This window comes from Dendropsophus ebraccatus, chromosome 4 (assembly GCF_027789765.1).
Source record: "Dendropsophus ebraccatus isolate aDenEbr1 chromosome 4, aDenEbr1.pat, whole genome shotgun sequence".
Classification (NCBI taxonomy): Eukaryota; Metazoa; Chordata; class Amphibia; order Anura; family Hylidae; genus Dendropsophus; species Dendropsophus ebraccatus.
In genome coordinates, this window is record NC_091457.1 from 148,177,093 (window position 1) to 148,202,569 (window position 25,477).

Sequence of the window (25,477 nt, forward strand, 5' to 3'; positions counted from 1 at the left end):
GCTGTACATCCCCCCCATATAGAATAGCCCCCCGTGCATCCCCCAATATAGAATAGCCCCTTCTGCATCCCCAATATAGAATAGCCCCCCCGTGCACCCCCCAATATAGAATAGCCCCCCTGCATCCCCCAATATAGATTAGCCCCCCCTGAACATCCCCCCATATAGAATAGCCCTCTAAGCATCCCCCCATATAGAATAGCCCCCCTGAACATCCCCCCATATAGAATAGCCCTCTGAGCATCCCCCCATATAGAATAGCCCTCTGAGCATCCCCCCATATAGAATATTGCCCGTTTGCAAACCGTTCCCATTGAATAAGACGTCGTTCGGTTGTTCGCAGTAGAATACCCCCGTGCATCCCCCCAATATAGAGTAGCCCCCCTGTGCATCCCCCAATATAGAATAGCCTCCCCTGTGCATCCCTCAATATAGAATATCCTCCCCTGTGCATCCCCCAATATAGAATATCCTCCCCTGTGCATCCCCCAATATAGAATAGCCTCCCCTGTGCATCCCCAATATAGAATAGCCCCCCCGTGCATCCTCCCAATATAGAATAGCCTCCCCCTGTGCCTCCCCCAATATAGAATAGCCTCCCCTGTGCCTCCCCCCAATATAGAATAGCCCCCCTGTGCATCCCCCCAATATAGAATAGCCCCCCCTGTGCCTCCCCCCAATATAGAATAGCCCCCCTGTGCATCCCCCCAATATAGAACAGTCCCCCCTGTGCCTCCCCCCAATATAGAATAGCCCCCCCTGTGCATCCCCCCCAATATAGAATAGCCTCCCCCTGTGCCTCCCCCCTAATATAGAATACCCTTCCCCTGTGCCTCCCCCCAATATAGAATACCCTTCCCCTGTGCCTCCCCCCAATATAGAATAGCCCCCCCTGTGCATCCCCCCCAATATAGAATAGCCTCCCCCTGTGCCTCCCCCAATATAGAATAGCCTCCCCCTGTGCCTCCCCCCCAATATAGAATAGCCTCCCCCTGTGCCCCCCCCCCCCCAATATAGAATACCCTTCCCCTGTGCATCCCCCCAATATAGAATAGCCCCCCCTGTGCCTCCCCCCAATATAGAATAGCCCCCCCTGTGCCTCCCCCCAATATAGAATAGCCCCCCCTGTGCATCCCCCCCAATATAGAATAGCCTCCCCCTGTGCCTCCCCCCTAATATAGAATACCCTTCCCCTGTGCCTCCCCCCAATATAGAATAGCCTCCCCCTGTGCCTCCCCCCTAATATAGAATACCCTTCCCCTGTGCCTCCCCCCAATATAGAATAGCCTCCCCCTGTGCCTCCCCCCTAATATAGAATACCCTTCCCCTGTGCCTCCCCCCAATATAGAATAGCCCCCCTGTGCATCCCCCCCAATATAGAATAGCCTCCCCCTAATATAGAATACCCTTCCCCTGTGCCTCCCCCCAATATAGAATAGCCCCCCTGTGCATCCCCCCAATATAGAATAGCCTCCCCCTGTGCCTCCCCCCCAATATAGAATAGCCTCCCCCTGTGCCTCCCCCCCCCAATATAGAATACCCTTCCCCTGTGCCTCCCCCCAATATAGAATAGCCCCCCCTCTGTGCCTCTCCCCCCAATATAGAATAGCCCCCCCCCCGTGCCTCCCCCCCACCATGGCTACATGTTAAGGGGTTAAAAAAAAAACACACATTCTCACCTGTCACCTCGCTCCCGGCAGCTTCATCCTTCCGGTCCCGGATGTTCAGTCTGCAGCCTCTTCTCCCTGCTGCAGCGCGTCGGCATCTCTTCTCACAGGTCCTCAGCGGCGCGTCAGGGAAGTGACGTCAGCCGCTGGGGTCCTGTCAGAGGTGCCTGCAGACGTGCCTGCGCGCGGCACGTCTGCAGCCCCGGGCCGGCCCTGACACCTTCCAGCTAGGAAGACTGGCCGGCCACAGGAGTGACTGGCAGGGCCGGGGGCCAATGGCTCCCTGGCTCTGTCAGTCAGAGGCAGAGTGCGGCCGCTGCAAACTGTGAGCGTTCATCTTGAACGCTCACAGTTAAAGGGCCAGGGCGCCGGCCCTCTGCAGAGGCTGAATGAATAGCGCAGCGGCCGGCTGCGCTATTCTTGCAGCCACTGCTGGGGGCCGGCGCACATGGGGGCCAGGAACGGCGGCCCCCGGATTGGTAATACTGGCAGCCCAGCGGGCATTTGCCCGCTTTGCCAGATTACCAATCCGGGCCTGGTAGTCAGCCCTCGCCCATAGTCTCTTATATAGTAGCCAGCCCCCCCTCGTAATCTTATATAGTAGCCAGCCCACCCCATAGTCTCTTATATAGTAGCCAGTCCTCTCCAGTAGTCTTATATAGTAGTCAGCCCTCGCCCATAGTCTCTCATATAGTAGCCAGCCCTCCCCCCATAATCTTATATAGTAGCCAGCCCTCCCCATAGTCTCTTATATAGTAGCCAGTCCTCTCCAGTAGTCTTATATAGTAGCCAGCCCTCCCCATAGTCTCCTCTATAGTAGTCAGCCCTCCCCGATAGTCTCTTATATAGTAGCTAGCCCTCCCCCCATAGTCTTATATAGTAGCCAGCTGTTTAGTAGGTGCTGTTTTTTTTTTTGTTGTTTTTTTTTTTGCAAGAAAGTAGCTGTGCTTTTTCTAATTCTGGAGAACACCTTCAAGAAAAAACATCATATAAAGTATTGTTTTACAAGTGTATAAAATGTCACAGCTGGCTTTCTGGAAACAATAGACTGCAGCATTATTTAAAAAAAACGACAGACAAAGAAACCAGAAAAAAGCATACAGTTGTGGCTTTTTAGGGTGTATAATAGGTAATTTACTTTTGTACAAAACTGTGGCCAGCTGCATTTTACTATGGTTTTATTTCTAATAATGAACCGGGACATGACTTTCACTTTTTTTTCAGCAATTTGTTCAATTTTACCAAAAATGTAACAGTGCTGTGATGGTACCACAGCAAAAAAAACTGCAACGTGTGGATAGTAACGAAAATGGCGGTGAGACAGGTAAGGAAATTCTCTGTAAACTACACCCCTCCAAGAACGCTGGTTTTAATAGAGATTCTTACGGGAGCCAGGGGAGGTAGATGTGAAAAAAATTAAAGTTAAACATACAAATGTGTTTTTTTTTAAAAAGCAATTGCTGCCCCCCCAGCCCTCTAGTCCCTAATGGCAAACACGGTCCTGTCTACAATGTCTAAGAATTTTCTTTTTCTTATCCTGCTATAGCAGAAAGCAATAGTATAAGTATAATAGTATAAAAATGAATATTCTTACTGTGTTGAGCAGTCAGTAGTCCGTACTGTGAGGAGTGACAGCTAATCCTTGGAGGTTTTCTGCAGATTGTACTTTTACCGTTTAATTCAGCGAGCAGAGGAAACCAGAAATGTACCAGATATCATTTGCATAAAACAGCAGAGTCTTTCCCACAGAAGTGATGATGAGTTTCTGAGAACCATTTTGAGTCATAAACTAGCCTGGCACTTATTATCTTAGGGTACAAACACACACACCGTATACGCAGCAGATCTGCAGCAGATTTGATGGTGCAGTTTTGATGCTGTGTTCAGTTATTTAGATCTAATCTGCTGTGTATCTGCGGCGTATCTGCTGCGTATCGCAGCAGAAAATACGCTGCGTATACAGTGTGTGTGTTTCTACTCTTATAGTACATTGAAAATGAGTCCTGTCATGTTGTTTCATATGTTCATTGTATTTTAGGGGCCTATTCCACGGAGCGATAATCGGCCGATTATCGCTCCGTGGAATAGAGAGAGATTAGCCGATGATCGTGTCAACGGCTGATCGTTCATTTAGGTTCAAACCTAAAATCATTGTTCGCCACCAGCGCATTGGAATAGCGGTGCGCGGCAGTGACCAACGACTTCAAAACTTCATACCTTACCAGTCCAGGCGCAGGTCTTCTCCTTCTCTCGGTCTTGCGGCGCAGCAGGTTCGGAGTGGGGTTGTCTGAACTGACAGACCGCTCTACCAATCATTGGCCGGAAGTTCAGACAGCCCCGCTCCGAACCTGCTGCGGCGCGGGACCAGGAGGAGAAGACCTGCAGCCTGGACAGGTAATGTATGAAACAAAGGCTTCAAGAAAATTTGTAACGATGTCCCTGCAGCCCTCGCTAAACGAATGTCAAGGCTGTGGAATAGGACCCGTAAACGAGCGCCGATCTAGCAGATCGACGCTCATTCACATCGTTGATCGGGCCCTGCTCGGCCCGTGGAATAGGACCCTTACTCATGCAAGCTTAGATTTTGCTTTAAATTTATTTATCTGTCAGAAACGTACACTTTCCAATATCTGCATTTCCTACCCGGCAAGTGATTCGGGATGGGAGTGCCAAGGATACCCGCCCATCGCAAGCAGCCAATCAGAACAAGGAACGTGTCTCAGCTGCCGGCTCCAGTAATCAGGGACTATCAGGGGCTCAACTGCAAATGGCCCAGTGGGTCTGTGTTTGGAGTTCATGCTGCCCTTGGCACTTTGAGTGCTGACGCCCCAAACCAACACTCCACGGGGTGTCCTAACATTGTGTTTATGTTAACAACACAATGTGAAACACAGTGTTTGAGCACTTTGTAGATGATGTTCACTGCTGTACTAGCTGCAGAGGCTAGCATATATGCTTATGAACTGCAGACAGAACCTGGCCCGGCAAGTTCAGGACCCACCTGCCGATCACAACCACATGTGGTGGCTACAAGTGCAGCAAGTTAGAGTACCCTTCGTTTGCTAACCTTTTTTTACGCTCCATTTTTTGTCTTTCAGATAACAATAGCTAACAAAGTCACTGCGTTATTAACCTGCTACCTACCACCACAGAGCTATTGGGAACTGGGCTGGCACTGGCTGTTTGATAAATCTGTAGCAAATGAACACTTGTAAATGAAAGGAAAGTGCCAGCTTACCCCTCCTATTTTGCATCCAGCCTGGGCTCCCGCTCCAACCAGTGTGTATGTAGATATGGTAGTAGTACTACATTGCTGGACGATGCACTCAAACTTTTGTTTGCCGTAAGCAGTTAGCCTTGGATTCCACTTGAAATTCCGCCCGTAAAATATGAACAGAGCAATGTCCTGTTGTGTTCAATGGGATTTCCACTCTGTTGTTCACACAGTGGAATTTTCGCACTGATTTCACTAGATTTCGAATTCCACTAGAGAAATCTTATAGAAGTCAATGTCACTTTAATTCTGCTTGAATTCTGCCAGAGCTGAATAGGCAAGGAATTTCAAGCAAAAAACTCTTCTTCAATTGCTCACTTATTCCTCACTGTGCACATACCCTTTTAGACCAGTTTAGACCAAGTATTTGCTTAGGATATGTTTCCATGCTGTATTTTTGCTCAGTATTTTGCAACCAAAACCAAGAGTGGGTTGAAAACACATCAAGGCTATGTTGAATTTGAGTGGATGGATAATTGATAATTATTTTAAAATAACGGCTGATGGAGTGGGAAGTGGCTGGTAATCAATCTCGCACAAACACAATGTAACACAACACATAAATGACATTAACCCCTATAGACTTCAATGTGTTGGCAGAAAGACAAGGCAAATATTCTTTTGTGGTATCTTGTGGCCACACAGGGTATGTGGACACTACAGAAACCGTGCAGATAACTTTCAGCAGATCCCGTCTGCGCTCCCGTTTAACCTTTTAAGGACCGGGGCAATTTTGATTTTTGCGATTTTGTTTTTTCCTCCTTGTGCATAAAAGGCCATAGCACTTGCATTTTTTCACCTAGAAACCCACATGAGCCCTTATTTTTTGTGCCACTAATTGTACTTTGCAATGACAGGCTGAATTTTTGCATAAAGTACACTGCAAAAGCAGGAAAAAATTCAATGTGTGGTGAAATTGAAAAAAAACCCACATTTTGTGTTTTTAGTGGATATGTGTTTTTACACCGTTCGCCCTGGGGTAAAACTGACTTGTTATATATGTTCTACAAGTCGTTACGATTAAAACGATATGTAACATGTATAACTTTTCTTGTATCTGTTGGCCTGTAAAAAATTAAAACCATTGTTTACAAATATACGTTCCTTAAAATCGCTCCATTCCCAGGCTTATAGCGCTTTTATCCTTTGGTCTATGGGGCCGTGTCAGGTGTCATTTTTTGCGCCATGATGTGTTCTTTCTATCGGTATCTTGATTGCGCATATACGACTTTTTGATCGCTTTTTATTAACATTTTTCTGGATTTGATGCGACCAAAAATGCGCAAATTTGCACTTTGGGATTTTTTAGCGCTGACGCCGTTTACCGTGCGAGATCAGGAATGTGTTGCAATCCGTAAACAATTGATTTCAATGAGAGGATCCGTAAAAAAATCTGGGTCCGCACTGGGACATGTCATTTTTTTTCCTCGGCATTGATTTTCATCCGGTTCATCTACTGATGTGAATAGCCCAATAGACATTAATGTGCACTAACTCAGATACGGAAATATGGATCCGTAAATTACGGGACGTGTGAATAAGGCCTCATAGTGCAGCTGAGTTAAAAGGGTAATCCAGTATTAGAAAAACATGGCCACCGTTTTCCACAGACAAAATGACTCTTGTCTCCAGGTCAGGTGTGGTTTATGTAGTGGCCAGGGGTGACCTTACTGCGGTTGCCGCGGGTGACGGTGGTACTCCGAGCAGTGTAAGGGGTGTTAAGGCCTTGGCCCCTGAAGCAGACTATCATGTAGATGATGTTCCTAGTTCCTTAACCTGGTTGCCGGGTAATAAGTAATCCATAGACACAGGCTTTTCAATGAACAGTGCTTTTACTAGCAGGAACTTGTAAGTGACAGGATACAGTTCAGTAACAGGCAGACTTTTGGGGAGTCAGTGGACTAGCAAGCTTCTGGAGCTCCAGGGCAATAATGCATCTTTAGAGTCTTTAGTGTGTTGTGCTGCATGTATGCAGGTGTGTGAGGAAGAGAAGACAGACCTGGTTTCTGTAGTATAATTGCGAGGTCCTGGAACTGGACCGGAGGACCCTGTGACAGGAAGCACGGACGTCTTCTGTAATACAACTGGGTTCCGGACACAGGATACTGAAGAGAGGTCCACAGCGTGCAGAGGTTTGGACTTAGGTCTAGTCAGCTTCTCACATAGTGTGTGTGCAGACACTTAGATGCTGCCCTGGGTAATGCCAGGCTTCCACTGACCAGGGATCTGGAAGATTCCCTGTACAGGAGAATTAGCTCCACCCATTGATGACATTCCTCATCACATGCACCAATCGAGCTAGCTTGCTAGTGCTCCTTACCTCACAAGGAATGCTGGGGGACCAGCTTAAGGTGGTATACACCAAATTACCACTTTTACATTTTACATTACCACTACAATACACTAAAGGGAGCATGGGACCGAGGAACAGACAGACAGCATATACCTGACTGGTATGTTACATACTCCCCCTCTTGAAATAAGCCGTCCTCGGCGCTCTGTGCAACACTTTCAGTAGCAAAGCAACACAATACTTGTGGAACGTAAATAAACGTTTGGACTCAGTCTCTGGTGAGCTACAGGAACAAGGGGAGTGTTCTTTCGGGAGAGTCTTTCTTTTGAGGCAATAACAAACATCGTCCATATCCAAAAGGCTCTGGTGAAGCACTCTGAAGAAATAGTCCATTTTTGGAGGAATCTTGGGAAGACCCAGGTGTGAGACTTGAATACAGTTGCTAACTAACTAGCCTGAGCTAACTTTTGTCAGTATACATGTGTACAAAAGAAGAGAAAATTTTATTAATCTCTGTAGCGGGCAGGCGGTGTCCCCCGGGTGCTTCGCTCTGACCGCCTCAGCTCTTGAACTTCTTCTGGTGCAGGAACCTGGAACACTTCCTCTGGAGCAGGAATCTGAAACTCTTCTGCTGGAACAGGGAGGTTGTAAGGCACTGGGCCAGGCATGAGATAAGCGGCTTGAGGAGGTGGTACCGGTAAAGGAGCAGCCACAGGGGGAGCAACTGGAACAGGAACCGGCATCGGACCCTGTGGGTAGAGCGGGATGAGATACTGGAAGGTGCTGGCGGGCCCTTCTGCAACGGGTGGTCTTGATACTTCAACTGCATGCACTGGTGGTGAAGGAGAAGACCTCATTGCCAAATCTTCCTTGGTACAAAGCTTCACCCGGTTTCTATGCACCGTTTGAGGAGCCATCCCTGGCTTCTGAACCTCATACACATCCGACTCTGGAAAGGGAATACCCGTCACTAGGTATGGCTCTGTTTCCCACAAGGAGTCCAGCTTTCCAGCACGGTGATACTTGCGAAGCCACACTCTGTCACCCACTTGAAGTGGAGGGGCATTGGCCATCCGATTATAGGCCTCTCCTTGTCTGTGCTGAGCTTCGCCCATACGATGGTTCACAATCTGTTGGGCTTCTTTCATTCTGTGCTGATGTTCAGAAACCCAGTCAGTGTTTGGCAGAGGATTCACTTCATCTGGGACTTGGATCCCCATAGCCCGATCTTTTGGGAGCTGACCCTGCCGCCCAAACATCAAGTAGTAGGGTGTGTACCCCGTAGAGCAGTGGATGGTGTTATTATAGATCTCCGCGAGTTCGTCCAGGAGCTGGGGCCACTCTGCCTGCTTGGAGACTGATGCTGTTCTGAGCAGGTTTATAAAGATCTGGTTGACCCTTTCACAGAGTCCATTCCCTTGAGGATGATAAGCTGTGGTTCTGAGCTTCTTGCACTGGTGGAAATGACAAAGTTCCTGGAACAGCTGGGACTCAAATGCAGGTCCCCTGTCAGTCAGCACGGCTTTGGGAGAGCCATAATGCCTTACATACTCCCGGTAGAAGACTGCAGCTGTGGTTCTCGCCGTGAGGTCCTTCACAGGGGCAACTACAACCCACTTGGTGAAATGGTCGACCATGGTCAGCGCGTAGGTATAACCTGAGCGAGTTGGAGCCAACTTCACGTGGTCCAGAGCCACCAGCTCATTAGGCCTCTGTGAGGTAATGGAATGTAAAGGAGCTCTTTCACTTCTCCCAGCTTTGCTGAGGTTGCAGGCTGGACACTCTGCCACCCAGTTCTCGATGTCTAGGCGCATCCCGATCCAGTAGAATCTCTGCCGGATAGTGGCCTCAGTCTTTTGCACCCCAAAGTGCCCGGATTGGTCATGATAGAGGTCCAATATTACGCGAGCGTCTCTTCGGGGTATCAGGATCTGGTGGATCCGCCTCCCAGATACGGGATCAAGGGAATTTCGGAGAATGAGCCCTCTTTGAATAAAGAGTTTCTTCCGATGCCGCCAGAGCCGATCGAGTTCCTGGTCAGGGCGGGGACGCTTTCTGCGAGACCTTTTTCCAGCACATAGAGCCTCATACAGCTCTCCCAGAGTTCTAGACTCCTTCTGCAGCAGCAACCACCTGGATACGTCCAGCGAGGGGTCAGACTCTGAGGGGGAACCTTCCTCAGTCGGTGTGGCGACCACTGAGCTCTGGTTAGCAAACCTCTGGTAGAAGGGTGGCATCTCTACATCCTCCCAAACATCATCCTCAGGGGGTTCCTCTCCTTTTGCCAACCGAGACAAGGCGTCAGCGTTGGTGTTCGTCTTGCCACTCCGATATTTGATGTCGAAGCAGAAATTGGCAAGTCTGGATGCCCATCTTTGTTCAATAGCCCCCAGTCGGGCAGTATTCAGGTGAGCCAGAGGATTATTATCCGTGAACACGGTGAAGGGGGTGGCTGTAAGGTAGTCCCTGAACTTCTCAGTCACCGCCCAGACAAGAGCCAGTAGTTCTAATTTGAACGAGCTGTAATTCTTATCGTTTTTCTCTGCACCCCTCAAGCTCCGGCTGGCATAGGCCACGACACGTTCCTGGTTGTCTTGGACTTGGGACAACACAGCTCCCAGACCGTCAAAGCTGGCATCTGTGTATAAGCGGAAGGGTCGACTGTAGTCCGGATAAGCCAGGATGGGGGGGAGAAGTCAACAGGCCCTTCAATGTATGGAAGGCAGTGGCCTGTCTTTCTTCCCACAGGACCGGAAGGCGTCTGTTATAATTCTCTTTCGGGCATCCTCGAAGTAGCTCTGTCAGTGGTTCTGCCACTTGTGCAAAATGAGGAATGAAGCGGCGGTAATAGCCCGCGAAGCCCAGAAAACTTCTGACCTCCTTCACTGTCTTGGGGGTGTCCCATTCGTGGACAACGGAGATCTTCTCCGGATCTGGCTGAATACCCTCAGCACTCACCAGATGGCCCAGGTATTTCACCTTTGGCTTTAGCAGGTGGCATTTGGTGGGCTTGATCTTCAGGCCATGTTGTGTGAGCACCTGGAATACTTCGGCTAGATGGTGGAGGTGCTCCTCGTACGAGCTAGAGTACACGACCACATCATCCAAATAGAGAAGAACGCTCTGGAAGTTCAAGTGACCAAGACATCTCTCCATAAGCCTCTGGAAAGTGGCAGGGGCATTGCAGAGCCCGAATGGCATGCTTGTAAACTCATAGAGCCCCATCGGAGTGGTAAAGGCCGTCTTCTCCCTATCCCCAGGGGCCACCGGGACCTGCCAGTAGCCACTGGTGAGGTCGAGAGTGGAGAAGTAGCGGGCTGAGCCCAGTGCTGTGAGGGATTCTTCGATCCGTGGAAGAGGATATGCATCTTTGTGGGTTACATTATTCAATTTTCTGTAGTCTACGCGGAAACGTATGTTCCCATCCTTCTTCTTCACCAGCACTATGGGGGCAGCCCATGGGCTCTGGCTCTCCTGAATAACGGATGACTCCCTCATTTCTTTCAGCAGTTTCTTGACTTGTTGGTAGTTAGCCGGAGGGACTGGTCGGTGCCTTTCTTTAATGGGTGCATGGTCACCTGTATGGATCCTGTGCTCAATTAGATTAGTCTTCCCAAAGTCGAGAGGGTGTTTACTAAAGGCCTCGTGATACCTCTTAGCCAACTTTCTCACGCCCTCTGTGTGCCTTGAGGGAGTATTGGCATCACCGATGTTCAGCTCTTCCCACCAATGAACAGTGGGGGTGTAAGAGCCCTTTGAGACCGACTTGATGGATTTTTGCTGGGCAATCATCTCTTCATCCAACACATCCTCAGGGTCAATGCAGAATAATTTGGCCACAGTGTTAAATTTACGTAACTTCGCTGGTGTGTCCCCCAAATTAACAAGCCGTACTGGGACTCGCCCGTTCGAAACATTGACTAAGCTTCTGGCAGCTTTAACTAGGGGTAATCCTTCCAGCTGGTATGAGTCCAGTAGAGCAGTGTAGTCTTCATTGTTTACACCGGGTCGAGCCCGACACCAGAGAGTGGTCTCACTGTTGGCAGCCAGGGTGATGGGTCTTGAATCTGTGACTCTTACCCGACAGATCTCCCCATTCTGATTGGCAAACTTCTGCTGAGCGGAGAGCACTTTGATAGTCTTCCGCACCGCCTGCCTGTAGGGGAGGGAAGCAGAGGGGAGAGAGGCATGCAATGCAGCAAGTAATTCAGAAAATACATGACGTATGACATTCATGCCTAACACTACCGCTGTGGTATCTCCCTGAGCCTCCGTAACTATCACACCTTGAGAGGGCAATTGTCGGTCCCCAATCTGGATGGTGGGTTCCCAGTAGCCCACCTGGGTAATGGACTGTCCATTGCCAGCTATAAGGCGTAAGTTGGTTTTACCAACAGGGTTGATGAGACTGTGGTCCCAATGCTGTTCAAAAGCTCTTCTATCGATAGTAGTGACTTGGGAGCCAGTGTCTATGAGAGCTTCAAGTGGGACACCATTTATTTTCAGCGTGATGTAGGGACATTGGGACAAGAATCGATCGACCCACTGCTCCTGCGAGCCTTTGGAGGGACCTCCCGAGGGGCGGCTCTTTGCCTCGGGGGTTGCCCGTTTAACTGATAGCATTGGTATCTGAAATGTCCTCTCCGTCTACAGTGGGTACAATAAACACAATCCTCGGCTGGGGGGTCCTCAGGTGGGGGCTGTTCAACATTAGAGCGGCTGGAACAGGGCCCTGAGTAACTTGTCTGAGTACAGGGGGGCTCACAGGCAACCGGGGGTTGAGTCTTAAATTCTCTGAGAGCCTGACACAGGGAGTCCACTACCTGTGCCAACACATCCAGGGTATTGGGGTCAGACGCCTGGGCAGGTGGAGCCGCCTGCCTGGGGGAACCCTGAGGGATCGCAGCAGAGGTAGAAAACAGAGTGACTGAGTCAGTTGTGTAAGAAGGAGCATGACCGGTGCCGGGAGTGTCAGTACCCACGACTTTCAGAGCCAGTGTTTTGAATTCCGGAAAGGTCATGTGAGGATTCTGGGCCGCCAGCATGCGAAGCTGGCCCTGTACTAATCGGGAGTCCACTCCTTCTATGAACCGGTCTGTAATGATGCCTTCCGCTACTGTGGGGTCCAGCCGATCAATACGTTGTAAGGCCCTATAAGCAGACTGGAGTGCTAAAGCATATTCTCGGAGGGTCTCACCTGACCTCTGACGCCGGTCGTAGAAGTTCAAACGCACCTCTGTTGGGGATTGATGTTCAAACTCCTTGCGTAGCCGGGTCAAGATTTGTCTCACGCTGGTCTTTTCAGTGAGGGGCCAGGAACGGACCTCTTCGGCTGCTGGGCCCTCTAGCTGTCCAAGCAACAGTTGTACCTGCTGATGAGGTGAGAGAGTTACAAGTTCAAGAATCCTAGTAATGTTCTCTTTAAATTCGGAAAAAGAGTGGGGGTCCCCCTTGTACTTGAGCAAACTGGGGGTGCCCAGAAAAAACGTCATTCCAGTTGGGGCCGCAGGGGGGGCTGGAGCCGCAGCAGCAGCGTCAAGTGGTTGGATGATAGGGCCGACATTCCCTAGGGGGCCGGCGGGGTTCTGCACATTCCCATGGTCTGGCAGATTGGCAGCAGCTGCCTGACCTCCGGCACTTGGGTCAGACATGGTTCCCCTTTTAGCTGGCTGGCAGTCTTTGGCACTTTAAGAGCGCGTCGTAATAACTCAGTCTCTGTCCTCCCGCTTCCCCTCTTGAGCAAAGCCCGTTGAGAAATACAATCAAAGGTAGTTCACTTATCTGGTTGGTAAACGGGGGCGGTTCTGGTGCTCTGTAACAGTGCAGCAGCTTGTTTGTAACCTTTCCAAGATGGCGGCATACATGCAGCAATCCAGAGCCAGTGGGCGGAGCTTGAGTCTTGCCGCGCGGGAAAGTCGGTTTAACCTTTTGCAAGCCCGTGATGCACAATTCCAGGTGGATAAAGTCTGTTTTAACACACACAATGTTGAGAGCAGTAGTGATAAGACACAAAGATATCGTTGTTCGTGACGCCAAATCTCATGTAGTGGCCAGGGGTGACCTTACTGCGGTTGCCGCGGGTGACGGTGGTACTCCGAGCAGTGTAAGGGGTGTTAAGGCCTTGGCCCCTGAAGCAGACTATCATGTAGATGATGTTCCTAGTTCCTTAACCTGGTTGCCGGGTAATAAGTAATCCATAGACACAGGCTTTTCAATGAACAGTGCTTTTACTAGCAGGAACTTGTAAGTGACAGGATACAGTTCAGTAACAGGCAGACTTTTGGGGAGTCAGTGGACTAGCAAGCTTCTGGAGCTCCAGGGCAATAATGCATCTTTAGAGTCTTTAGTGTGTTGTGCTGCATGTATGCAGGTGTGTGAGGAAGAGAAGACAGACCTGGTTTCTGTAGTATAATTGCGAGGTCCTGGAACTGGACCGGAGGACCCTGTGACAGGAAGCACGGACGTCTTCTGTAATACAACTGGGTTCCGGACACAGGATACTGAAGAGAGGTCCACAGCGTGCAGAGGTTTGGACTTAGGTCTAGTCAGCTTCTCACATAGTGTGTGTGCAGACACTTAGATGCTGCCCTGGGTAATGCCAGGCTTCCACTGACCAGGGATCTGGAAGATTCCCTGTACAGGAGAATTAGCTCCACCCATTGATGACATGCCTCATCACATGCACCAATCGAGCTAGCTTGCTAGTGCTCCTTACCTCACAAGGAATGCTGGGGGACCAGCTTAAGGTGGTATACACCAAATTACCACTTTTACATTTTACATTACCACTACAATACACTAAAGGGAGCATGGGACCGAGGAACAGACAGACAGCATATACCTGACTGGTATGTTACAGTTTACAATTAAGCTCCATTCACTACAATGGAACTGAGTTGCAAAACCGGCACCCAAACTGGAGACAAGAGTCCTGCCTTCTGTGTTGAGACGGAGAGACCCTGCTGTCAGAGAAGATCATCCCGGCCTGTACTGCAGTACCGGCCAGATAATCTTCACTTCAGCTGAATTAGGATGCAGGCGCATCGGTCCATTGTGTGAACTGACAGGCTCTCTGCAGCCGCTATTCAATGAAAAGCACCTGCAAGACTCGTAAATGAGTACTCCATTGGAATTTTTCACTGTTCTCCCTGACTTCAGTGATTGTTGTGTTTTGTTGGTCTATTTATCATTGCCCCAGTAGCCAGAATCCTGCTCCACACTGACGAGGGGAAAATACCCCGAAACTGCAGTCTGTGGATGGATGCCTAGCCTTGGTAACCCTTGTCTTATGTCGTTATACTCGCCACAGAGTTAGACTTTGACTTACAGGGGCCACCCTGGTGTTTCCCTATTTAGGTTCCAAAGCTCGCAACAGAGTGAGGACCTGAGGGACTACGTATCAGGGTGGTTTGGTGCTCTCCCCACTTGGAGGCACCCCTTGGCAATGGGCTTCCTTCTCTGGAGAGAGGGATATCTGGCTATTCCCGTGTTTTGAGACTCATAACTGAGGCTCCACAGACCCCTTTTTTGCACACCCGCATGACATGTCAGCTCTTTGCGGGGCCGCTAGCGATCATGGCCGTTGTGTATATTATGTGTATACACTCCAGCTGGGATTCCTTCTAGCTGTAGCACAATGTAAGTTCAACATTAATCACGGCATTGTTGAAAATCGGCAACAATGGCCGTAAATAATATTGAACTTACGTTGTGTGAACATAGCCAAAGTAAGCAATAAAGAACTTCCCTGCCTGTCCCGCAGCCCTTTAAATTATTGTTCACATGTTTTTGTTGTGGTACCATCACAGTACTGTTACATCATTGCTACAATTGTACAAATCGCTGTAAAAAAAAAAAAAAACTGCAAAAAATGTGTTTAAACCCATGACCAAAGAGTGTATTCAAATGCAGCAGTCACATCCTTGTTTATGACATTTTTTTAATACTTTTTTATTTGCACATATCGCTGCAGTTAATGGTTTCCTGAAAGCCAGCAGGTACATTTTATACACTTTTAAAACATTGCTTTATATGGTGTTTTTGTAAATGGGTTATCCATGATGATAAGGAGCACAGCTACTTTATTGAAAAAACAGTACCACCCCTGTGTGTGGGGAACCCATGTACCACTGCTAGGTATCTGTATATGTCAGCCAGGACTGGAGTTATTTTGTAACGGGTTATCCTATGCTTTCATGAAGGGTTTATCCAGCCTAAGGCTCCGTTCACACAACGTCAAAAAAGAGAAACGGCGCTTGCTTTTTCTATTGAAAAAGACGTCCGTTATTGCCGCGATTTTACTGACTGCAATGCATTGAAGCCAATGGAATGTCGGATGTCCAATGCACGCAGTGTATAAAATAGCAGACGTTATCTGCACAGACGTCAAAATAATGATCGTGACAATTATTTTTGGACGTCTTTTGAAAACAGCGGGGGTTATTTTTAGTTGTTCACACAGTGTTTCTTTTTTCACTGTCCCTTCTCCATTTTACTATTAAATTCAATAGACTTTTCAATTAAAGACACACCCAAAGGCCAATCAGTCCCCCTGAACTAGAATAATGGACCAACAGCCGTCCCTGCACGGATAGCCAATCCTCAAAATTATAAACTGACAAGAGAAAAAGTTGTGTGAACATAGCCTCAGGCCACAGAGTAAATTTGACAGAATTCCGCGGCAGAGCTTTCGCGGACGATTCGCGGATCTCCACTTCCACGAAATAACATTCAAAGAGTTAACAAACTGACAAAGATTTATCTGACAGATTTTTGAAACCAAAGCCAGGAACAGACTATAAACAGAGAACATGTCATGAAAGAAAGACTGAGATTTCTCCTCTTTTTAGATTCATTCCTGGCTTTGGCTTTAAAGCGACTCTGTACCCACAGTCTGACTCCCCCAAACCGCTTGTACCTTCGGATAGCTGCTTTTAATCCAAGATCTGTCCTGGGGTTCGTTCGGCAGGTGATGCAGTTATTGTCTCAAAAAACAACTTTTAAACTTGCAGCCCGTGCCATATGGGAGTATCTGTGCCCTAACTTTGCACCACCCCTCTGTCCCTCCTCCCCACCCTCTTCATCATTAGGAATGTCACTGGATCATTTTCTCCATGCTGAACATTGCACAGGTCCTTAACAATCATGCCCATGTGCCGTCCTTACACAGGTGGGGAATAGGAGGCAATCTGCCTGGAGCATTCCTAATGATGAAGAGGGAACTCTATTTCCTGGACATATATCTGTATGACAATAACACACAGTATATTTGAAAGGTATTTCATCTACAAAACTAACAATAGGGGGCTTTTACCCACTCAGTATAAATAAATAACCAACTCGTATAACGTATTCGTAATTCATATAACAGATGTTGAGATTATTTAAAAAAAAAATTATTCAGCAATGCAAACTGACAAAAATGGGCTTTTTACCCACCAAGGATAAATTTAACCACTTACTCCTCTGTACCAAAGATTGATTCATCTAACAGACGTTGAGACTATTTTTTTTTTTTTTTAATTATTCAGCAATGAAAACTGATAAAAATGTGCTTTTCACCCACTCAGTAAAAATTTAACCACCAACTCCTCTGTCTCAAAGATTGATTCGTATAACAGAGGTTGAGATTGATTTTTTAAAATTATTCTGCAATGCAGACTGTCAAAAATGTGCTTTTTACCCACTCAGGAAAAATGAAACCACCAACTCCTCTGTATCAAAGATTGATTCATATAACAGATGTTGAGATTGATTTTTCAAAAGATTATTCTGCAATGCAGACAGTCAAAGATGGGCTTTTTTATCCACTCAGGAAAAAATGTAATCACCAACTCCTCTGTATCAAAGATTGATTCGTATAACAGTTGTTGAGATTGATTTTTCAAAAACATTTTCTGCAATGCAGACTGTCAAAAATGGGCTTTTTACCCACTCAGGAAAAATTGGTACCATTGGTGGCAGCGAGAAGAGCCCAGCGGGGAAGACGGAGGTTGTGTTTCAACTAAATTAGGTAGCAGAACATGGCAGAAGAGATGGAGGCATTTAAAAAATGACCATTTGGGGGTCTACGAAGAGGATGAAGAGAAAGAGGTGTATGCATTGCGCATCAAGTTCATACAGGTGTATTTAAAAAAAAAAAGATTAGCTGTAACACTTGGAACACTAGCTGTGGGCAGCAGTAGAATCCACTTTTTAGAAGCAGCAGGCATAGGAACTACAGACGTGAGATGTAATGTAGTGGAAATGTGTTTTTCACATTTTCAAGAAGACATGCTACAGTCACTGACATCGGCAAGGGGGGCAACAAAATGGTCAGAGATCCACACTTTAGGGCCCTATTTCACCGGACGATTATCGTGCAGATTATCGTTAAATTGTTCGAATCTAAACGATAATCGTTCGGTTGAAATGCAGTTAACGAATAACAACCGAACAAGAAATCGTTGATTGCTTTATAAGACCTGGACCTTTTTTTATCGTTGCTCGTTCGCAAATCGTTCGCATTGAATAAGACGTCATTCAGTCGTTCGCAATAGAAACGAACGCAATAGCGAAGAAAAAAACGATCGCAATTACGATCATAAGTAACGATTATCATTCCATGGAAATGAGTGAACGTTTTCAGATCTTTCACAATAGTGGTCGTTTGAGATAATCGTCCAGTGGAATAGGGCCCTCATTTATTTTTATAAATGTCAAATGATCCACATTGTCAGAGGACAGACGGATACGTTTGTCAGTTATCATCCCGCCAGCTGTGCTAAATGTGCGTTCCGAGATAACACTGTCTGCTGGGCAAGATAACACTTCAGGCCATTAATCCAGATTGGACACCCAGAAGTTGAATGGGTCAAGACCAAGTCGAAAAACATTGATGTTAAGGCGCAGATAGTCATAGACCATGGTCTTAAGGTTGTCTCTGTGTGTCATAATGCTGCCCTGCTGTCAGGAACTTACTTGACCGCGCTCAAGCCGGGACAGACAGCGCAGTGCTGCCTTCCTCTCCAGAGCTGGGTGACGTCACGGAGACCCGACGGTGTCCCTGGTTACCAAGAACGCCGCGGGCTCCGTTGTACGCTCAGCTGAGCAGTATCAGGCTCAAGCTGAGTGGCAGACACTGCTGCCACCCGGCTTGCAGCCTGCACAGGTGTTTCAATCAGGACTCAGGAGTCCAGACCAATCACACTCTGGCCTGGGCTCCTGTATTTAAAGAGCCAGCAGTCATTTACTGATCGCTGGCTATTAGGTTAACTCCCTGGTCCCAGCTCCCATGTGTCTTTCCCTGTAAAACCCTTCCTACTCCCGCTGACTGTTTGCCGTGTTATCTGACCTCCCACCTGACCTTTGACGATCCGATTGCCTTCTGACTTTGTGCTGCGCTGCCCATCTGGTTTTCGACTTGGCCTGTTTACTATACTTATTGTGTTTGTCTGTTTGTCTCGTTCTGTGTTCCACTTATTCAGTACAGGGAACGCCTTTGTGGTTGTTCACGGCTGCCTAGGGACGGTTGCGGCAAGTAGGAAGGGACAGTGGGGTGGGTGCAGACCTAGGGCCCACTGTTTTGTCCTGTTCATATTCCGCAATTCTGACACCTTCCTTGCCGGCATTGGTGAGGTGGTAAAAATTGATTGCTAAATGTCAACCAGTAGGGTTTTGCCACACTGCCTGTTGCTGATGCGGCTATTTGTGATTCTACTGCTGATGCTGTTCCACTGTGACATTAGAATGTGAAGACCCAAAAGGTGTCTCGAGTTGGTCAATGAGCATTGTCTCAAAATCTTGCATTCTACAATCAATTTCTGTGGGAGGAAGGAAATTGCTCACTTTGGTCTTGTAACGTGGATCAAGGAGGGTTGCCACCCAGTAATCGCTGTTCATTTTTATTGCATTGATGCATGGATCATGTTGGAAGTAATGTAGAATCCAAGCACTCATGTGTGAGATGCTACCAGGATCTCCCAAGCCTCGGGGTCGAAGGGCACTAACAGGATCTTCATCCTCTTCCTCCTCCTCCTCCTCTTGTAATCTGTGCCATCCTCTTACCAGTGAAGGGTAATCAGTACCGTTTGTGTCCACCCCTGCCTCCTCCTCCAATTCTTCCTCCTGACCGTCATCAAAGGCCTTGCTAGTCTCATGCGCTCTACCGTGGGAGCTGTACTGCTGTCCTGCATCCGCCCTCGACCTAAAACCAGTGTCTAAAGGAGACCTATACAACTGTGAAACAGTTGGGTCCTCTACATCCTCCGGTGACTAAGGTTCCGTGTCTGCCTCCTACTCTTCCTCCTCCTCCCCCTCCTCCATCATTGCTGAGACCTGCTGCTGCAAAGTGCCTAACGCTTGTTCCAGTAAAAATATCAACAGAACGGTGATGCTGACAAGGGCATCGTCTCGACTGACCATTTTGGTGGCCTCTTCAAAACTGGCAAGACTAGTGCACAGATCTTTCATATATTTTCTGCAATGGGCCAGGGCAGGGACATCTTTTCTTGCAAAGAAATGCCTGCTAGGCATCTGATACTGGGGGCATGCAAGGGCCAGAATGTGGCGGAAGCCATCTGTGTCCACCAGGCTGAAAGGCAACAATTCCAAAGCCAAAAGCCTGGCAATACCGACATTACGTTTTTTGGCTTTGGGATGGTTGGGGTGAAAGTGTTTCTTATGCTCCCACAACTGGTACACAGAAGGCTGGCTGCCAGACTGGCAGCTGTACATCGAGCAGGTCACACTGGTGGTAGGAGAAGGTGTGAGCTGTGTTCCTGGTGGTGGAAGGCGGCCGACAGTATTTTTCACTGGAGATGGTGCTTGCCCATGCTGTGCGGCACATCGGCAGCAGAGGGACGCTTTGGCTTGAAAGTGGAGGAGGAGGCAGAAGATGTCACGGTTGGAAGCCCAGGACCTGTGTGGCCTTTTTTCTCCAAGCGACTATTCCACAGCAATTCATGCTTTCCCTGCATGTGTCTGTTCATGCACGGGGGACTTAAACACTTTTTATTTTTTCCTCTACTGACGCGTTGCTGGCAAATATGACATATCAACTCAGTCGGAGAATCAAACACTTGATCAAAAAAGGCCCAGGCTTCACAGGCTCGGGACCTCTTAGACGGCGAAAACCTAGTACCGGTCTCCCTGCTGCCACCACTGACCATAGGTGGTGGAGTAATATCAGCGGACTTCTGCGACTGCCCTCTCCCTTTCTTAGGGCGAAACCGCACTGTAACTACCCCATCCTGCACTGATGATGCCCTCGGCAGCCGTCACTCCAAAGAACTGGATCTGCAATATCATCATGATCGTCATCACAGGTGACTTCCTTTATCTGACAGTCTACATCCTCAAGCTGCGGGCTAGAAGCCACAGGCACTTTCAGGTATTGCTGACCACTTGGTATTTCTGAGGATAGACCAGCTTCCTGATCCTCCTCTGATGGCATCAGCAATTGGGCGTCAGAGCAGACTAAATCATCCTCTTTGGCCTGTTGATCTTTTGAACCACCTTCTGACCCCTACTGCATTGTGTGGTCAAAAAACTCTACAGAATCTGGATTATTTTCAATGGCCTGTATATTGGGTAGGGATATTCTACCCATGTTTGCTTCCAGTTGGGTTGACGATGATGATAATGATATTTGTGGCCGTGACTGAGAGAAAGAGGAGGTCAAAGCGCTTGATTCAGGGTCCGATAATTACTGAAGGACAGATTGGCGACGCTGTTCAGTAATAAGGCACACAGGGAACCAAGCAAGAGATGGCAGGTCTGTCGATCATGCGACTGGCAATGTTCTTGTTTGTATGTTGGCCGGAGCACTGGAAGGAGTGCCTTGTCTCGTACCTCTATCTCCCCTTCCTACACCTGTCATTGCTCGCTTACCACCTCTAGTTCTTACCATGTTCAAAAGGCTAAGTAGGATAGCTATGATAAAAGATATAACAAAAAAATACAGCTCTACCCACTCTGGATAGATTACAGTACACTAATCCTATGTACGATTGATTACTGGGTATAACAGATGCAATTACCGTATTTTCTATCAAATAAGGCGACTGGGCGTATAAGACAACCCCTGACTTTCAATCAGATTGTCAGGGATTAGCCTTATACGCTGGAAAATGTTAACCCCTGCCTGACCGCAGCGCTGCTACGATCAGACAGGGGAGCCGAGCGTCTCTGATTAGACGCTCGGTTGCTTGGGAGGACTTCGGGCATCCCCAGCGCAGCCAGCCGGAGAAGAAGACGCACAGAGGCCGGGAACAGGCCCAGGGGAGTAAACTGTTTGTTTTTTTCAAATGGTCGCCCTATACGGTGGGGATGTGGCCATTTTTGAGCCCCCCCACCGTATGGAGCGACCATACCCGGCGTATAAGACGGCCCCTGAATTCTGACAAGATTTTTCGGGGTTAGAAAGCCGTCTTATATGTCGGAAAATACAGTAATTTTTTTAACTAAAGAAAAATACAGCTCTACCCACTCTGGATAGATTACAGTAGACTAATCCTATGTACGATTGATTTCTGGGTATAACAGATGTGATCACTTTTTGTAACTGAAGAAAAATACAGCTCTACCCACTCTGGATAGATTACAGTAGACTAATCCTATGTACAATTGATTACAATAAACTTGCAGCCTGCAATACTAAACCTATGTATTGCTGTCTATGGATAAGAAAATGCTTGTGGTGAAGAGTTCGAGAAAATCGTGATGTTCGACTCGAACTTAACTTTTCTCGAATGGTTTGGTCATCACTAATTGTAATAAAAGGTCTTTTGTCCCAGGCTTTGGCCTGAGGGTAGTTAGTTAATACATTTGCAAGCTGTAACAATGGGGGTCGTGGATCCTCAGTACCGTCACCAGCGATGGCATAAACCGCACCAGGGAGTGGAGTCTAAGGGGCCGCTGGTTTTCCCCAGAGCCCGCCGCAAGGCGGGATGGGCTTATTGCGGCAGGCGACCCCCAGGTCGCTACCCCTGGTTTGGTTTGCTAGTGACAGCGAGCAAGGTGTAGCAGGAGTAGTAGGCAGGTGACTGTGCAGACGGTGGTCTTAGGCGTAACCGCAGGTGGCAGAGACAATGGACGGGAACCACGGACAAGGGCAACGGACAGGAACAAGGGACAAGGGCAGCGGACAGGAACAACAGGGAGCTGGGGCTAAACGCTATGGGAAGCATGTGGAGGCTCCAACACGAGGGACAGGGCATGCTGGGATTTATAGGGAGCGATTATATGCAACTACCAATTAGGGGCGGATTGGCCCTTTAAATCTGTGACAGCCGGCGCGCGTGCCCTAGGAGGCGGGGACGCGTGCGCCGGCCGGGACAGACGGAGACAGGAGCGGGGCGAGTTAAGGCGTCCCCGGGGGCCGAACTAGCCGCAGCGCCGGGTCCCTGCACATGGACACCGGCGGCTGCCTGGGATAGAGGGGGGTTGCGGTGGCGGCCCGGGACACGGGACATAAGCATGCATTGTGACCTCTGTGGCAAAGTCATTCCACAGGGAGGGGATGGCTTAGCAGCTAACGTCTTGGCTACAAGTATATACTGATGTCACTTTAATTCTGTACTGATCATTTTCCAGCAGCCCCCTACTTATCATCACAGACAGAACAGGAAGTCTAAGTGGGAAGAATAAAGGTTTTAGGGTTATTTTTTATTATACATAGTCGGAATGTATAGACTCCATTTTAGTTTATAGCCTCCATTTTGTATCTCAAAGTTTTGTACAAGGGCAGGGAGCAGCAACAGATGTTCTTGATCACTAAAAGAGGGTATTTTGCCATAAAGCCACCATAAGTGTTGTGATATAAAATTTCTGCTTATACGTCAGGAAATGGCAATCATTCTTTGATACGGCGCTCTAAGTGTCATGGGTGTCATTTCATTCTCAGAGCTCATACTCGGGTGCCTACAATTTGAGGCACAGCTAGGATTAGGAAAAAGGTAAGGGTTATTTTAAAATTAACCGGTTACTCACCCAACATCCAGAGACTACAAAAAACGCTGCAGCAAGGTAAGAAGTACATTTTTGCTTCTATTTTTTACTTTCACTAAGATGAGCACATATATTTTCTCATCTAAGAACCATGATGTTTATGCTCCCCTTGGTGGTTGGTCTTCACACCTTTACTGTGTTTATTGTGGCCGCCATGGAGGGGAGTGTACATCCTGGGATTGTGTTTTGGCAGATGGCCTCAAAGGTCTGATGTACAACAATCCACAAAAACCCTTTTGTGCAACTATGTTCCCCTTTGTATGTGGTTAGAGGGAATGTATCATCAGAAAATGACCTATTGCTTAAATCAAGTTTTCATATTAAACATATTTTAATTGATTAGGGATTCCAGTAGGTTTGGTCGAATATAGTATATAATGCAGTCCATAGGCTGAACACTAGGTGGAGAAAATGAGAATTATTGGGACTTGAACGAAAGGAATGTTATTTTTTTTTACACACTTTATAAATCCCCCTAAGGGACTTATATGTGCAATCATTAGATTGCTTATACTGATCAATGTTGTGCCTTGCATAGCATTGAATCAGTATTATTGGCAATCTTTAGAGAGTTTTCCTAAAGGCAGACTCTATGAGAATATCACAGATCCAACAGGATGGAGGTAAGTATTAAACCTCTGTTAATGTAAGTGATTGGGACCTGATCCGTCAGTGACAAGTGCTTCTCCAGTCACTGACTCCCTTAAATATTTATTGGTAGGCAGCTGTGTGGTCACAGTTGCCTGTAATTATCCCTGGCTGTAGGCACACTAATGTGTGCGGGGCTGATCACAGTGAAGCAGCCCTGCACACATTAAAACCCCCTTCATGTAAGGAAATTTTTTACAATCCGACTGAAATGTTTAGCGGAAGAACTGGCTTGTGGAAGCAGGTGTTCTAAACTAAACAGCTGTCCCACCCACACAACAAGCTGGATCTCTGCCTGGCATAAAGCATAAAACTTTTGAATTTTACATTTGTGGGTAACGAGATGGCCACCTTTGCACAATATGTTCCTGAAGTGGGAACATAGCCACTAAATTGGAACTAGAGTGTCAAAGGAGCTTACATATTGGGTTAAATTGTCACAGAGAAAACTACGAAGGAGAAGACATCCCAAACATACAGTACCTGGGGATCAATGCATCTAGGGGACCCGAGGTGTCACCCTATGTAACTGAAACATTAGACATCTTGTATAGAAGGATGAGGTCTGAGGCTAAGTTCACACTACGTAAATTACGTAACAACGGCCATGATTCTTGCGGAACTTACGTAGTGCTGCAGGCTAAGGGAATCACGGCAAGAGTGCATACACATAGTATACACTCTACCTATCCGTAGCGGCGCTGTAGAAAACTGACATGTCAGTTTTCTGCGTCCGCTATTCAGTGAATAGCGGCTGCAGAAAACCCTGTTAGTTCACACAATGCGACGAGCTGCTCTGGCCACACGCTCCTTAGTGTGCTGTGGGTAGTTCTGATGCAGGTGCACACTGATGCACCCGCATCAGAACTCTGCCGCGCTAAAGATCATCCGGCCAGTACTGCAGTACCGGTCGGGATGATCCAATCTGAGACCAGCCTTTCCGCGACCCGGCCGGGTCACGGAACGGCTGATCTCATAATACATATGATCATAGCCTGAAAATGTGAACAAAGTGATGATTAGAGTTGAGCGAAGCAGCTGTAAATTTGTTTTGCAAGCTTCGCAAATTTGGGGTCAAATTTGTTAAGATTGGCGAATCAAATCCTAACGAATTTCATTAAAACAGCCAAAACTTTTGTTGCTACAATACTGGGTCTATTACAGAAGGAGGAAAAGTGTAAAAAATTGGAAAATCACAATTAAAAAAATTGTCAATCATCCAATTTCCACCAATCCTCTCTTCTCTGTCCCTATATCTCTCTGTTAGTCTCTCCCCGCTCTGCTGTAACTGCCTGCTGCCATCCTGCTCTCTCCTCCACACACAGCCGACTGGCCACCTCCGATACCAAACCACCTTATATAGAGGGGGAGGTACTTACATCACAGAGGGGCCTGCAGCTGATTGGACGGGCACTAGGGATTATTGTTAATCCCTTTATCCCGCCCAGTGACGCTCCAGACAGCATGTGCGGCCCCCATTTTGTTTTGTTTTTTGCAAATTTCCTAACAAATTGACAGGAATTCGCTTTGCAGAACAAAGTGAATTGATGGCCTGATTCACAGCAAATTTTGATTTGCCGCATTCGCTTCGCTCTTCTCTAGTGATGA

The 25,477-nt window shown here is 47.7% G+C and overlaps 1 protein-coding gene across 3 annotated transcripts in view; it reads right to left on the reverse strand.

Annotated features, from left to right (window-relative positions):
• The window catches only part of LOC138788970 (P-selectin-like), a 110,138-nt gene that overhangs the window by 72,403 nt on the left and 12,258 nt on the right, over positions 1-25,477 (reverse strand). For 2 of the 3 annotated variants that reach the window (XM_069967419.1, XM_069967416.1), the window contains exon 1: positions 3,262-3,335. The exons of the other annotated variant lie outside the window; for it this stretch is intronic. The gene's annotated coding sequence lies outside the window, so the exon portion shown is untranslated. Of the gene's footprint in view, positions 1-3,261; positions 3,336-25,477 lie in introns of those variants that run through there. 3 annotated transcript variants of the gene reach the window in all.